Below are 15,177 nucleotides of genomic sequence, written 5' to 3'. Positions count from 1 at the left end.
GACCAGCAACTACTCCAAGAATTGCTTGTTGGTGTGGAGTTTCCCCCACACCCTACACCCCATGGATATTGGTACTAAGACCAATACAGCCTGCCATATAGAAAGTGCTCAACAATGTTGGCTATTATTATTGCTTTCCTTGTAAGAGAGAAAAAAAGGAAGATAAGTTAGAGGGATGGGAGAATTTGAATTACAAATCTAATTTTGCTTTCCCCTTTGCTGATATGAACATTAACTCCTTCCTGTTGGTCTTTGGTTCCTAGTGGAATGCTGAGTGGTGGATCCATTCCCTCCCAACCAATGCTTTAGGGAGTGGTATCCACTGGGAATTTGTGTTGTTCTTTATTATTGTTACTAGAGGCCCAGTGCATGAATTCATGCACGTGTGGGGTCTGGCTGGCCCGGCCCCAATCAGCGGATCAGGGCCAGGCCTGTCAGGAGGAGGAGATGGTGGGAGGTTGGCTGGCCATCCTGCCCTGATTAGGGCCTGATCAGGGCTGGGGGGAGGGGATGTGGGCAATGGGCCAGCCTGCCCCACCCCCAATTGGTGGGGGGAGGGGAGATCAGGAGTGGAGCTGGCCGGGGAGAGGGGATGAGGGCCGATCAGGGTGGTAGGGGCCCATCGGGGGAAGGGCTGGCCAGGGGAAGGGGCTGCAGGAGGTTGGCCAGCTGGCCCTGCCCCTGATTGGTCCAGTTCACTGGCTGCAGTGGGCATCATAGCGACCAGTCATTTTGGTCGTTACAGTGTTCTGGTCACTGGCTTTTTATATATATAGACTAGAGGCCCAGTGCACAAAAATTCATGCACTCAGGGGGTCCCTCAGCCCAGACTGCACCCTCTCTCAATCCGGGACCCCTTGGGTAAGGTCCCTAGGCCTGGCCTGAAATTAGGGCCTATCATGGCTTTCCTTTCCCCAGCTGCAGGCAGCTGGCCCCACCCCCACTGCTGCCACTGCTTGCCATCTGTGCAGTGCTGCCCCCCCCCTCCCCTGCCACCAATGACCTCCCTCTGCAGGCGACAGGCTGGGGTGCGATGGCTTGGCTGGTCTGGGCCTCTCTCTTTCTTTGCTGGGGGTAGGGCCAGCCCTTCAAAGGACCGTCTGCCTACCTGATCTCCCTTAACCACTGGCTTGCCTACCTCATCACCCCTAACCACTTGCCTGCTGGGCTGATTGCCCCTAACCTCTTGCTTAGGGGCGGGGCCAGCCTGGCGACGGGCCATCTGCCCACCTGATCTCCCCTAACTGCTGGCTTGCCTACCTGATCACCCCTAACCACTGGTCTTGCTACCTGATCACCCCTAACAACTTTGCCTGCCTGCCTGATTGCCCCTAACTGCTTGCTTGAAGGTGGGGCCAGCCCATGAGGGGCTGTGGTGGTCTGGTCTCTGGTCATTTAGATTGTGATGCCTCTGGCCTTTTATTATTTAGAACTAGAGGCCCAGTGCACAAAATTTGTGTGTGGGGGGGGGGGGTCCCTCAGCCCGGTCTGCATCCTCTCCAATCTGGGACCCCTTGGGGGATGTCCAGCTTCTGGTTTAGGCCAAGGATGGGGCCTAAACTGGCAGGCGGACATCCTTCTCACAATCCAGGACTGCTGGCTCCTAACCACTCACCTGCCTGCCTGCCTGATTGTCCCTAACTGCTTCTTCCTGCCAGCCTGATCACCCCCTAACTGCTCCCCTGCTGGCCTGATTTATGCATAACTGCTCCCCTGAAGGCCTGATCATCCCCAACTGCCCTCCCTGTCGACCGTCTTGTGATGACCTTCTTGTAGTGGCCATCTTGTGGCGGTCATCTTTGGACGACATCGCACAATGCCACCTAGGTTTTTATTGTATAGGATGTTTGTAAACCTTTATCTCATTTTTATAATCTCTGCCCTGTTCATTTTCCAAAACTGTTTTTGCAAAGAAAGGCACACAGACAACCACAAATTCATAAAAATTGCTGTGGCCAGAGCTATATTTGTTATCTTGGCCTGACTTGGGCATGGAGATAATGGGGACTACAGACTTTGTGGCATTATCTGACTTTTGAGGGAAGCCAATGTCTTGGTACAGCTTGGGCAAGCATGCAACCTGACATAATAGGTATTTTGCCAATATTGTCTATATGGTTTGATAACAACTAGATAAACAAAAAATAAACAAAAATAAACAACAACAACAAGCTTGCTTGCACAGAAAGAAGACTGGAAGGAAATATAGCAAAGTTATTATCTAAAGTTCATTGGGTCTAAGAATTGCTTTATAAGCACCCTTATATTTTCCCCCTAAATTTTCTAAGATAAATCTGTATTATATTTATAATATTTAAAAATCCCTTTATGAATGAAATTAACATTTGGTAGTTGAAATAAAATGTAATTGTCTACCATAGCCTAGAGGAAAATTTGAGTGTTTTCTGAAAGAAAGAGGTAGAGAAGTGGAGGTACCTGAGGACTTTTTGCTGTGGGATTTGTTGGTTTAACCTTTTGAAATTTTGCAGTTGACCTCTCTGACTTACAGCCTGGTGCCCTGTACACCTGTCACCAGAAGAGGGACTTCAGGGGCAAATAACAGAGGTTGCCAGGCAAGTTCATAAAATCCTAAGTATGAAAATGTTTTTGCATGACAAGTCCCATGCATATGTTTGGTCTTGCTATTTCTTCCCATGCCCTCTCTCCTGCTCTCCCTAAAGAAGATGGGTTGCTAACTGGCATTAGTTTCTGCTCTTGTGCATTCCAGGGTTCTCTCCTAGGAAGGAGGGGGTATCTGTACCAGAGAGGGCAGCCGGAGAGATGCTGCACTGGGATCTTGCCAGGGGTGAGAGCAAAGCAGATGAGCTGACTCAGCCTCTGATAAGACACCTCCTATCAGCGCAGCTGCTGATTCTACAGGCTGCCTTGGGACAGCAGTCCTGACTCCAGGACTCTCCCTACCAGGGGGCAGATTCCATGGGTGCCCCCCAACTTCAGCCTCCCTTTCGTCCCCACCACATAATTTCTTATGGTGGGAAAGCAGGTTGTGTTTATTTAGATAAAAGATATATTGCTATAATAGAATTACTAATTATGTCTAACAACTTTTTCCTTAAACAAAACATTCCATGGTTGGGGCTGGAACGCATTAGTGAGAGGAGGAGGGGGAGGAGAGGGGAGGCGAGGGAAGGCGTGTTTTTCTTTCTCCCTGATTGATGACGGCGTGATAATCTTGGCCTACTCACAAGTTGCTCTTTCCGTGGATAACTGAATTCTGCTTTGCCAGCTCTAATTTGAAGCAAATTTTGCTCTAACCAATCTCCTCCTCCGCATTAATGTTCATTAAAAGTCGGTCACAGCGCATACAGATGCCTCCAACACCGGCCCCGCCCCCAGGGCCAAGTCCAGGTTAGTGTGAGGGTGGTGGGGGCTCTTGCCCAGGCTGTCCTTTCACAAAGCTGCTTCAAAGAGGAGGAAGGGGAGGCAGGCTGTGGCTCCCTAATGAAGCCTGCAGACAATACGAATTTGGGAGTTGTTGGTTGTGCAGATGTCACATAAGGACTCAGCAATACCAAGAGTCTTACAGTCTGAAATTCTTTGGGGGAATGTGAGGATAAGAGACTGATTACATGTGAGGCAGGAAGTGTTGCTAATCATTGCTAGCTTTTCTCCTTATCTTCTGCCCACATCTCCCCTTAATGCTCTCCTCTGGGAGGGTTATCCTTGCCATCTTTCCCTACTCCACTTAGCCAAATGTCTTAGGGTAGATCCCACACTCCCCAGGAGTTCACCCCAAGACAAGCATGTGAGTGCAAGCAGTTGATTTGGAAAGGGGTCTCAGGAAAGGGAGTCAGAAGGGAAGAGAAGGAAGTCAGAGTAGAATATATTGATGAACAGATTGCTCTTATGGGCACCTGGGCTCATTTCGCTAGAAATCTCCGAGAGGCTGTGTGGCTCTTGCCTCAGAGCACCCAGGATTGAGGACGCTGGTGTGTTTATCCACTAATTCTGTCCATCGTTGGTTGAGGGCTGCTCCTGAGGTACTAGGTTCTTGGCACCCTTATCCTGCCCTGCTTTCACTTTATTCTATTTGTAGGTATTTTTACTACAGTATCTCATTAATAAGTCCACCCCAAAAATGCAGATATATGTCAATTTTTTTTCTTCCTTCCATTACCTTTTTTTCCTTTTAGTTTTCTGGCTATTTATGTGATTATACAATGTCTGGAGATTTGACAGGATTATGACTTTAGGATAGTGTTTTAGAAATACAGGATGGGCAAAAGTAGATTTATAGTTGTTCCTATGGAAAATAATACAATAATTAATAAATAATGATATGCAAATAAACTGTTTTGTGTACTCATAACTGTAAACCTACTTTTGCACCACCCTGTATATGTTGTGTACATGTGAACCTTGGGATTGGAAGGCCTCAGGGGCCAACCTGCCAAGGTTGCCCCTCCCCACGGTGTCACCTCCATCCTCAGACACTACCCAGCCACACCCAGTGACAGTTGGAACTGATGGCAATGGGCAGGTTAGAACTCTCTTTTTCCTTCAGAACAAAGGCATCTGGCCCAGAAGGTACAAGGCCATCATTGAGGCCCAACTTGTCAGTGTTTGACCTTGGGAACCTGATCTCTTTTGGACTCAGTTTCCCTTTACAACTTCCCCTGGCAGAGCTGCCATGAGACATAAACAAGGTCATGGGCTTCCAGCTGTTCTTCAATCCAGAACCTGCTGCAGGAAGCAGAGGCAGGCCTTGGGGAAACCCAGAGTTATCAGGCAGCACCTCCTGCTCCGCTGCCTCTCTGCTTCCCTTCATGTCATCAGCAACCCCTCATCACACCATCATCATTGCTTCCTTTCTCATCCCCACTGCTCTCTGTCTGCATGTACTTCCTTCTTCTCTCATGTTCAACACATGCCCCGAGCAATGGCAGCCTCATCTCCACGTGTTGATGGATGTCTGTCTTATATACTCCTGGGCCAGATCTGCTATGGTCTTGTCAGACCTCCTCTCTAGGCCTAAAATCTGGATGCTGAACCCCACAGTACCTGGTGCCAAATTCCTATCCAGACTCAACTATTTCTACGCGCCTTTGTCAGACTGCCACCAACTCTCCTGAGAGCCCCACCTGGGATGCTAGTCCTCAAGCCACACATTCCCTGAGGACCCTGCTTTGTCCTAGAGACTGTCCCACCCCCGAGCATGTGTGGGTTTCAGGCTGGCCCCTATCAGCCCACTCCATATCCGTGAGTCTTAAGTCTCACACTGATGTGAGGCACACAGATAGCTAGCCGAGAAAGCCATCTATCTGGTTGTGGGAAAGGTGAGAGGAGATGCTAAGAAAGGAACCATGCTAGGGTGACCACTGGCCTCCTCTACCACAGGGTTGAGCGGCTAAGGGCTGAGTGCTTTTGCGTAAGAGGGAAAGCCACAGGGCCTCGGGGACCCAGGTCAGTTCATTGGCTTGGAGAGTCCCTAGAGAGCAGGCAGGAGCACATAAATGCTGACAATCAGCTCTGGTTGTGGTACATGGGTGTAGTAACTAACACGTGCGGGACACTCAGCTCACAGAGCGCACAATGCCACGTAAACGCCACACCACCTTCTAATTTATCCTATGCCCTCCTCTAAGACAGGCACTGCATTCAGAGATGAGGAAGCTGACTTTCTAACAAGCTCCGGATCACACAGTGTAGGGGGTGGCTGACAGCTCAGGCTCCGAGCCAGAGTGCCCAGAACTGATCTCACCTTTGACACTTCCTAGCTCGGCAGCTGTGGACTTTCTCATCTGTGAAATAGATGAAGGTTGTTGTGCGAGTTAAAAGAAATGAATCCGTATAAAGCACTGAGCACATAGTAAGCCCGCCATATACATTGCTGTTTTTTTGTTTGTTTGTTTGTTTGTTTGTTTTTAAACAGATTTTACTCAGTAACTACTGACAGTAGGGGAAAGAACTGAACTTTCTGATTTGTGCAGATGTGACTTGGTGGTTTTTTAAAATTTTTTAAATTTTTTATTGATTTCAGAGAGGAAGGGAGAAGGAGAGAGAGATAGAAACATCAATGATGAGAGAGAATCACCAATCGGCTGCCTTCCATCCCCGTCCCCCCCCAACTGGGGATCGAGTCCGCAACTCGGGCATGTGCCCTTGGCCGGAATCAAACCCGGGACCCTTCAGTCCGCAGGCTGACGCTCTATCCACCGAGCCAAGCCAGCTAGGGCTACATTGCTGTTTTTATGATCACATTTAAAGTGACATACCTTACACTGACTCTCAGATTGCTGTCCCTTAATTTCCACTCTGAGAAATGGTTTTGTCAGTGCTTAACCTGTGTTTGGTTTACCAATGGCTTCTAAATTTGCTCTTGACATGTTTTGGGGTCAGCTTCAGGGGGAATCACCACTAAGGCACAACCCATTTTCTCTGAGCTTACCCCACAGAAGAGCATGCTTCCCTAAAGGACTAGGCATGAAGGTGAGATAATTGCAGAACTCCTGACAAGCTCCGGTTCATTGCAGTAGCAACAGTGAAGTCGCTGTTCCCAGCAAGGCTGGCTATTCCCAGGGAAATTTGATTCAACTCCACAAACACTCCTCCTACTCATTAAGACACCTACCACTGAAACATCTGGTCAATTAAATTTAAAACATTAGTCAAACCAGTTGCTGGTATTATATGGTCTGACATCTGGACAAATAAAAGTTTGATTGAACGTTTTAATGTCATGTGGTCCCCGTTTCACAGCCAATCCTCAAGTAGAAGTTACGTACCTTTGCTTTCTATGCCAAGTTGCGTGGGCTGGGTTTGCTGTATCAATCCACTTTTAGAATATGCACTAAATTCTAATGTTATCAGTACAGTGATGGCACCTCTTGGCTTTTCCACAATAATCCCGCTTTTTAAAAAAATTGATTCTCTTGCTGGCCAGTTGACATGCCCCCTCTCCCTTTTTTAATTTTTTTTTTTTGGTTAGGCACTATGGTTCCTATTTGCACAGAATGCAGGAAGCTCACGCTGAAGTTTTAGATGTGGTTCCATTGACTCTGAAATACCCAGTGACACATTTAACATATTTCCTCCTCAGGTTTCCCATCAGTGAAATGGAGGAGTCACTTGTGCATTCAGTGGCACAAGGAGAAGGCACTCCGTGGAAATCTACATATGTGAGCACATATGTTCGCATACAAACTATTCTAATGAATTCTCGTTTGCCAACTCCTGATGCAAGTGAACAGCCAGTGCCTGGGTCAGGGTCCTAGCAGTGAGTATGCAGAGAAATGGTCAGATTTGTGAGATGCCCAGAAGGCCCTGTGGACAGTGCCCAGCATGCGCTAAGGGGGGCGGGCGGACAGATTCTGGAGTATTCCCAGTATTAATAAGGGCAGTGTTGGACGGACCTCTTGGTCAACTTCTCATTTCCCAGTAGCAATCTGCCTTTTATTGACATCTCCTCTCTGTTTTCCGCCTGAGAGCCCATGTGAGCACCCTTTAAATCTCTCTTGACTTCTCTTGCCATCTTGACCCATCAGAACCCTTTATTTTGGCACAAGAAATCTCTGGCACAAGGTCCCAGAATGCTTTAAAAAAATGCCCCCAAAATACAAAAACAAAAAACAAAAACAAAAGCCCTGTGTGGACATCTGTTTTGATGTGGCAGCCAAGAGCAGGGTCCACGTGGTGCCAGCCTGGTCCTGTGGCCACATGCTGCAGTCGGGCTGTGTGCGGTGCCAGCGCTAATGATCGGGCGTCCTGCGGAGCGCCGCTCTGCCAGCCTGCCTGCTAATTAGGATCTGCTCTGAGCGGCCAGGGCTGAGGCACTCAGGCCTTTCCTCCTGCCTCCTCTCCCTCCGTCTTCCTCCCACATAGCAATTCAGCACTGTGAGCATTTTTCATCGTGGGCCATTTAAAACAAAGAGAGAGTAAACAGGGCTCCTCCGGAGGTGCTGGGCAAAGGAAGAACAGCCAAAGCCGATGGCATGGCTGCCAGAAGGAGTCCCAGCCACCCTCCGTGGGATGGGACAGATGTTGCTTACCCCCTCATCTGTCAGGAGCCAGTAGAAGGGCCTGCCCAGGGTGTGGCCCAGAGATCCAGCCACTGCTGGGAGGCTCAGCCTGGGCTGGTTCTCAGTCCTCTTGTCCCAGAGGGTCTTCAGTAGGAGATGACCTCCAAGTCTGACCCTGGCTGGTCAGTCAGATGTGGCAAGCACCCTCTGATAGAATGTGGGTGGTGTGACTGTGGCCTGCCAGGGAAGAGGATGTTTCTCTGATAGCTTACTGCCACTCAGGAGCTTGGAATGTTATGGGTTTTCCCCGAGCACATGGTTCTTGTCTGGGCTCTTCAGTGGAGGGCACAGGCTTTCAAAAAAAGAGTATTGGGGGTGGGGGGTGGTGCAGGGAGTCACTTGGAGGAGCTTTCAAAAGGTGATGGATGAGAGTTGCTTTGGGCCAGAGCTCAGAAGCCTTGAATCACTGACACAGGGCAGCAATTGTGTTTGCCTGGCCTTGAGGGTGCCAGTGCTTAATGCAGAGACCAGCACACAGTAGGTGCTCTATAAATGAGTTAATCAATGGAATGGGCTTCATCATAGCGGCCACCTCCTAGAGAGGATTAAATAAGACGGTGGGCAGCAAGTGCTCAGCATGGAGCTTGCACATGTCCCGACGACCACTACAGCTGGATCAAGTTCCAGAGCAAAGCCTGCAAGTGTCTTCTGTGAAAGCTTCGTAAGTGTTTTAGGCCTTGCAGACCACCCAGTCTCTACTGCAGTTATTGAACTCTACTGCTCTAGAGTGGAAGTGGCCGAAGACAATATATAAATAAATGAATGTGGCTGTTTATTTATTTTAATAAAGTTATAAAACTTTATTTATAAAAACAGACTGTGGACTTGATCTGGCCTGTAGACCACAGTTTGCCGACTCCTACACTAGAAAATGAAAAAGAAAACCTACTCACCACAGCAAGAGTGAAGATTCAAGGGAGGCTTATGTACACCCATCAATTGCAGCTCTAGCCCATGTGAACCAAGCAAATTCAAATTCAACTAACATCTACTCACCTAGGAGACTGGTGACATGAAGGATGAGCATCTCACAGTCTCCTCCCCACAGCTCTGAGTTTCTGCCAGAAACAGCATCTACACATATCTAATCTTGACTAATCCACATGGGCTCTGTGAGTGAGCAGCATTCTTATTCACAACTGACAGCAGAGGGTGGAGTAATTAGAAGCCTATATTGGCCCTTGAGGTTCCCTGACTTATAGAATCATATCCCTGGTGGTGTTTAAGTCCCCACCTCACTCTAGTGAAAACTAAAAGACTTGAAATAAATTATTCCCATGTCTAATTATTCAACAAACCTTGTCTCCTAGCTACTAGGTGTCAGGTATTGTGCTTCATGGTATAAGTAAGTGTATAGATTATATCTCATCTCAGATTTGGAAGAGTTCCTGGTCTAGTTGGGGAGACGGGCATCAACAAGGAGTTAATTGTAGTGTTATGAACAAATGAGGTGGTAGGTGCTAGTAGTGACCAAAGGGGTGGGAGTGGTCATCTGGGCTCAGGTTCAGATTGTTTCCAAGGAGATGATGTTTGAGCTCCATGATGGAGGACCATTGCATTCCCTCATGCACTGCCATTAAATTTTATATTTTCTCTGTATGAAGGACACACTCTGAGGGCATGTTGAGAAAAAAGTTTTCCTTGGTTCTCTCACAGATGGGGCTTTTTGAAGGTAAAGGAGAAAATGCCAGAGAAATACCCTTCCTTTCAATCCAGTGTTAGAATGGCTCTGGGCAGGTCTTGAAGTAAAGAAGATGAGAAGATAAAACACTGTGAGTAGAAAGAGACCCTCATGCCTCATGATTTTTATGTTGATTTGTAAGTCAATTTTTCCATGGGGGGGAAGAATTTCTTATATCCAACAAAATATGCAACAGGATGTATGCTATAAACTTAAAGGTAGTTACTTGCTTCATGATGGAGAATAAGGATTTGTAATAGATTTATATTTGAAGATTTTACCCTTTTACAAGCAAGGGAAAGCTGTTTTCCATGGTTTTGTCATCTACTTCCTTTGGCTTTCCCTTTAGGTCATCTCTAACCTAGTCATTAATGGCATCTGTTTGAAACTTAAACATGGCCATGTCACTCCTTGGCTTAAAACCATCAATGGGAGCCTTATTCTACAGGATAAATCCCCTCCCCTAAGACCCTTTGTGGTCTTCCTGCCCTGCAGCTCTAGCGATACTAAACTCATAATAACAGGCACCATATAATGACTGTCTGCCATGAGTTACATTCCTCTCAGTCATTTGCTTATGTGAGTTATTTGGTTTCCACTATAATCCTAGGAAGCTCAATTAGCTCTGTTTGGAGAGGAGGCATCTAAGATTCAGGAAGATGAAATAACTCACCCAAGGTCAAGCAAGTAGTCATGGAATTTAACCAGAGATCTGCCTGAATTCAACTTCTGTATGTCTCTTCAACATTCTCCTGCCAGAGCATTCTTCATCCCATTTTTTTTTTCTCCTAAAAATCAAAGTCTCTGTAGGATTTAGTTCAAACACTAAACTTTGAAGCCATTCTCCATTCTCCCATACCTTCCTTGTTGAGCTGCAAAACAATTTTGTTTTGTAACCATAACAGCATTAGTACCATTATGTCATTCCTATTTCTTTGCCTCTCCATTTCCCATGATAGACTGTGGGCATCCTGAAGGTTTCATTGATATATAATCCATCTTTATATTCCCGAGCCTACTGTGGAGATGGTGCTTTGAATAGGGATCTGATAAATAAATGACAAGAACAGAATATTTTGGAATGCGGGTATTTGGATAAGACCTTTCAAATGAAGAAATAACAGCCTTTAAAAACCATCTGCTAATGGAGACTGGCTGCTGAATGTAGAATGAAGGCATATTCTTGTCTTGTTATGCAGTCTGAGTGGTGGCTGGAGCAATGGAATGGTTGTGGCTGGTTGTGCCGGCCAGCCTCTCCGAACTCTCTGAAGTCCATCCTAAATGTTTCAATGAAGTAAAGTGGTTGGCTTTATAAGTAATAGAAGTCAATTGTGTTTGCAGCATCTAATGCAGGGACGGCATTAGATGGTAGAGATGGGGCCAGCGCCAAGAACTGCTGAGTGGGCAGGAGGCCTGATTTTCAGCCTCCCTCTGCATCCATTTGTGATAATCCAGGTCTGGCTTTCAGGCAGTTACTCTCCTAACGAGACTTGCACAAGACAGCCTTTGCCCTCAGCACAGACATATCCTGAATCAGGAGTTCATTTATGCAGCCTTTTAAAAACACCCACACATCTGCATACACTCACATTCTTTCTAAACACAGTCTTAAAAAAATCTTCATTGTTACCAACACCCCCAACAGGCTGGCAAACATTCAGACAGAAACTGAAATATTTAGATGGATGGGGGGCACCTTAACTAACCTACAAAATGCACTTTTGGCTGAAAGACAGAAGGAAGCAGGGATTCTGCCTTGATCTTGTGAAATCTGAGTTATTGCTGAGAGCTTGCTTTTTTGGCTTCAGGGTAGGGCATGAGGGCTGAAGGCAGAGATTAAAATTACACTCAGACTTGTTCTGCCTTTCACAGGAGAGCCCCCATTTTCTCCCAGGAGGAGGGTAGGCAGTACTCCCAGTTGGACTACTAATAGTGAAGACATGAAAAATAAAGTTCAACCTACATTGTTCCACTACATTGTTCTAAGCTTTGAAGGCATTATGTACTCTAGCCATCATGATAATCCTAACAGATAGGTGCTTTCATTATTTCCATTTCACAGGTGAAGAAAATGAGGCTTACAGGGGCTCACAATTGCTCAAGATCACAGTTAATTAGAAACCCAGCCTGGAATTGGATTCATATACTAGTATTTTTGCTCCCAGAGCCCATGTCCTTAAATGCTATGCTTTTAAGAGAACCAAGCTCAAATCTATGTGAATGAGATTCTGAGGAATCTCCTAGGAATGAACTCATTCCATAGTAATAGGATATCAGGTTTATCAAGCTTTGCCCCATGAAACCCTTAGGAGCTGTGGATAGGGTAATTATTTGAGAGTACATCCTGATGTTAGTGTCTTATAATCTGTGTTGAGGACCTGTGATGAATAGGAAAGGGAGGAATTGTTTTACTAGAAAATGCAGGAGCCACAGGAGACCCAAGAAATGTTACTGTGGGGCTCCCCTAAAAGCAGTTGACAATAAAAGGAGACATTTGCTCCCACTTGTGAGCTCTGAGACCCAGAATGTCAGAGTAGGACCTCATGGCTGGGGGTAGATGAAAGGGCCTTGGGGAAGGCATCATGCCCGGCAGAAGTGACTATCCTGCAGACAGAGCCTTGTGGCTCAGTGGGAAGTAGCAGTAACTGATGACAGCAAAGACATTATGTGAGGTGGACGACAGAGCCAGAGAAGAGGGATACATTTGCAGATAGCAGGCATCAGTAGCTGATGGTGTCCTTTTCTTGTTCATCCTCACCCAAAGATAGTTTGACATAGCTTTTTTTTTTTTTTTTAACAAAAGAGAGTGGAAGGAAAGGAGGGATTGGGAGAGAGAAAGAGAGAGAGAGGGAGACATCGATGTGAGAGAGACACATCAATTGGTTGCCTCTCAAACACCCCCTGACCAGGGCTGGGGATTGAATTTGCAGCCCAGGTATGTGCCATTGACCAGGAGTCAAATCCTCGGCCTTCAGTGTGTGGGCCAAAGCTCTAACCAGTGAGAAAACTGGCCAGGGCTGATGGTGTCCTCTAATGAGCACATAGGAGGCACTTTCTTATGGGCTCCCCAAAATGCTTTGGAGGGGGCTCTTCTTTTCAAAGAACATTAGTTTTCTAATATCAGTTTACACAGGTTCCTAAGAAGTTTTCCCAGATAGCTCACTTATCTCACATGATCACAAGTTCTCCTCCTTCCTGCTTCCAAGCCCTCGCAATGTGAGGTGGCTGTGTTCCTAGTGACGGAGTCCGTTTCCCATTCCTTTAATCTGGGTGTGGCTTGCTTTGGCCACGGAGAGGTCGGCAAACATGATTCAGGAAGAAACTTGACTTACAAGAACTTACACTCAGGTTCCTCACCTGAGAATTACCTACCTGTGATGGGAGTGTGAGGACTGAAGATGATGCATGGAAAGTGCTCGGCACAGGGGGAATTGGGGCTTACCCTCTCGTGTTTGGAAAGCTAAAGCCACCATGAGTGAACCTGAGCTAAGCTGCTGAAGAATGAGAAGCCACATGAAGGAAAATTGAGGCTATCGAGCCAACAGCCTGGTTGAAATGGGGCCAGACATATGTAAGAGATCATCTTAAATCAGACAGCACTTGACCTATCCCTACTTTGACCCTAGACCAGAAATCCAGCCCAACCACAGAGTGAAGAGGGTAATAAAATGATTGTTTTAAGCCATTGAATTACAGAATGGCTGTTACACAGCAAAAGTTAACCAATACATGCCTTATAACAACTCTGAAAAATCAAGGAGGGCAAATGTTACAAATTCATTATTCAGATGAGGGAATTAAGTACCTCAGAAGATTAAGTGACTTTCCCAAGATGCCAGGGCCAATTAACTGCAGAATAATAACCAGAACTCTTAGCAGTTCACACGTGATCTTCTAATTCCATTCAATTACAATGAATGAGTTATTCCAACTAATTTCTAGACAACAATTGTACAACAAAATTATTTCTTATTCCTTACAGTTTCAGGGTTGTGAGTAAATAAAAAATCAATCACACAGACAGCCCTTCCCACCTGCCCCCACCTCCTCTGCCATCGCCACCAATCATTCATCTCTCAAACCTGGTCATACTCTAGGGTTGTTTTGTGTGGATTCTTTGCAAATAGAGGAGAGCATCCCATACTTCAACAAGTGCTCAGAGCCATTATTATCCCTAACTTGGTCTCTAAACTTCTGCAAAGGGAGAAGTAGGCACTTTTTATAGACAAACCAATGTAAACACACTACTATCATTGCCATTTTCATAATTAGGGCAATTATAGGATCTATCCTTCAAATGAGACCTTTTTAAATAAAGGGATGCCACTCATAATGATGCTAGGAATTCCTAAGCAAGCTGAGATGCGTGGTTAATTTTTCCTTAACTAATATGTAGAGAGCACTTTGCAGTCAGTGAAACCTTTTTAGATAATTTATTTCATTTTACATGAAAATCCTACAGTGTAGTTCATCTTCACATCCCCATTTTACTGAATGGAACTTTGATCTTCAGAGAAATAAAGTGATTCTCTAAGGGTCTTGACATTAAGTAGATATTCACTAAATGTTCATTGAATAGGATGGTTGTTAAATGGGTGGATGGATGGATGCATGGATAGATAGAAGCAATAGGAGGACAAATGCATGGGAAAGGAGCAGAAAGCCTAATCACAGCTAGATGGATGGTTATCAAACGAGGTTCCCCAGAACATCTGTTCTCTATAATATAAGTAGCTGTTCTAGAATCATTCCAGGCCAAGGTTTTACTTTCAGTTTCCTAATCTATAAAATTAGGATAAACTTTCATGTAATAGGGGAGTGAAGGCTAACGATAATGCAAATAAGGTTTTCAGCACAGTGAGTGACATGCAGAATAAGAAGAAAAACAATCCTATATAGTAAAGAGCTAATATGCAAATGGTCATCACACCCTCACGCCCTCACACCCTAGCACCATGATGCCCTCACACCATCACCATCTATCACCAGGAGGCTGTGTGCAAAGCGGATGCATGCGGGTGGGCGGGGACTTGACGCTGCATGAGTAGTGCGGAGGCGGGTCCCAGTGGCTCCATGTGGCAAGGCCTGGGGGTCCTGTGGCTCTGTGCGGCCTGGAGGCAGGAACCCCGGCTCCAGCCTGCCTCTTTGGGGCAATCCATTGAGGAGCCCCGGATGGGTGGGCAGGGCCTACCTCTTTGGGGTGATCGATGGTGGGGCTCCCACACTGTGAGAGGGCACAAGCCAGGCTGAGGGACCCCTCCCCTCCCCCCGAGTGCATCAATTTCATGCACTGGGCCTCTAGTAGCAAATATGCACTGACTATTTATTAGATTCCAGGCATCATGCAAATGCAGTGCATGGGTCAATCTCCTTCAGTCTCCCCAGTGGCCCTCAAAGCCAGGTACCATTTATTATCTCCACTTCATAGATGAAGAAATTGAGGCTTAGGGAGAAACA

This window comes from Myotis nattereri (genome assembly GCF_964212035.1).
Source record: "Myotis nattereri genome assembly, chromosome: 8".
Classification (NCBI taxonomy): domain Eukaryota; kingdom Metazoa; phylum Chordata; class Mammalia; order Chiroptera; family Vespertilionidae; genus Myotis; species Myotis nattereri.
The sequence above is the reverse complement of the archived record's forward strand: the minus strand, read 5'-3'. Positions refer to the sequence as shown.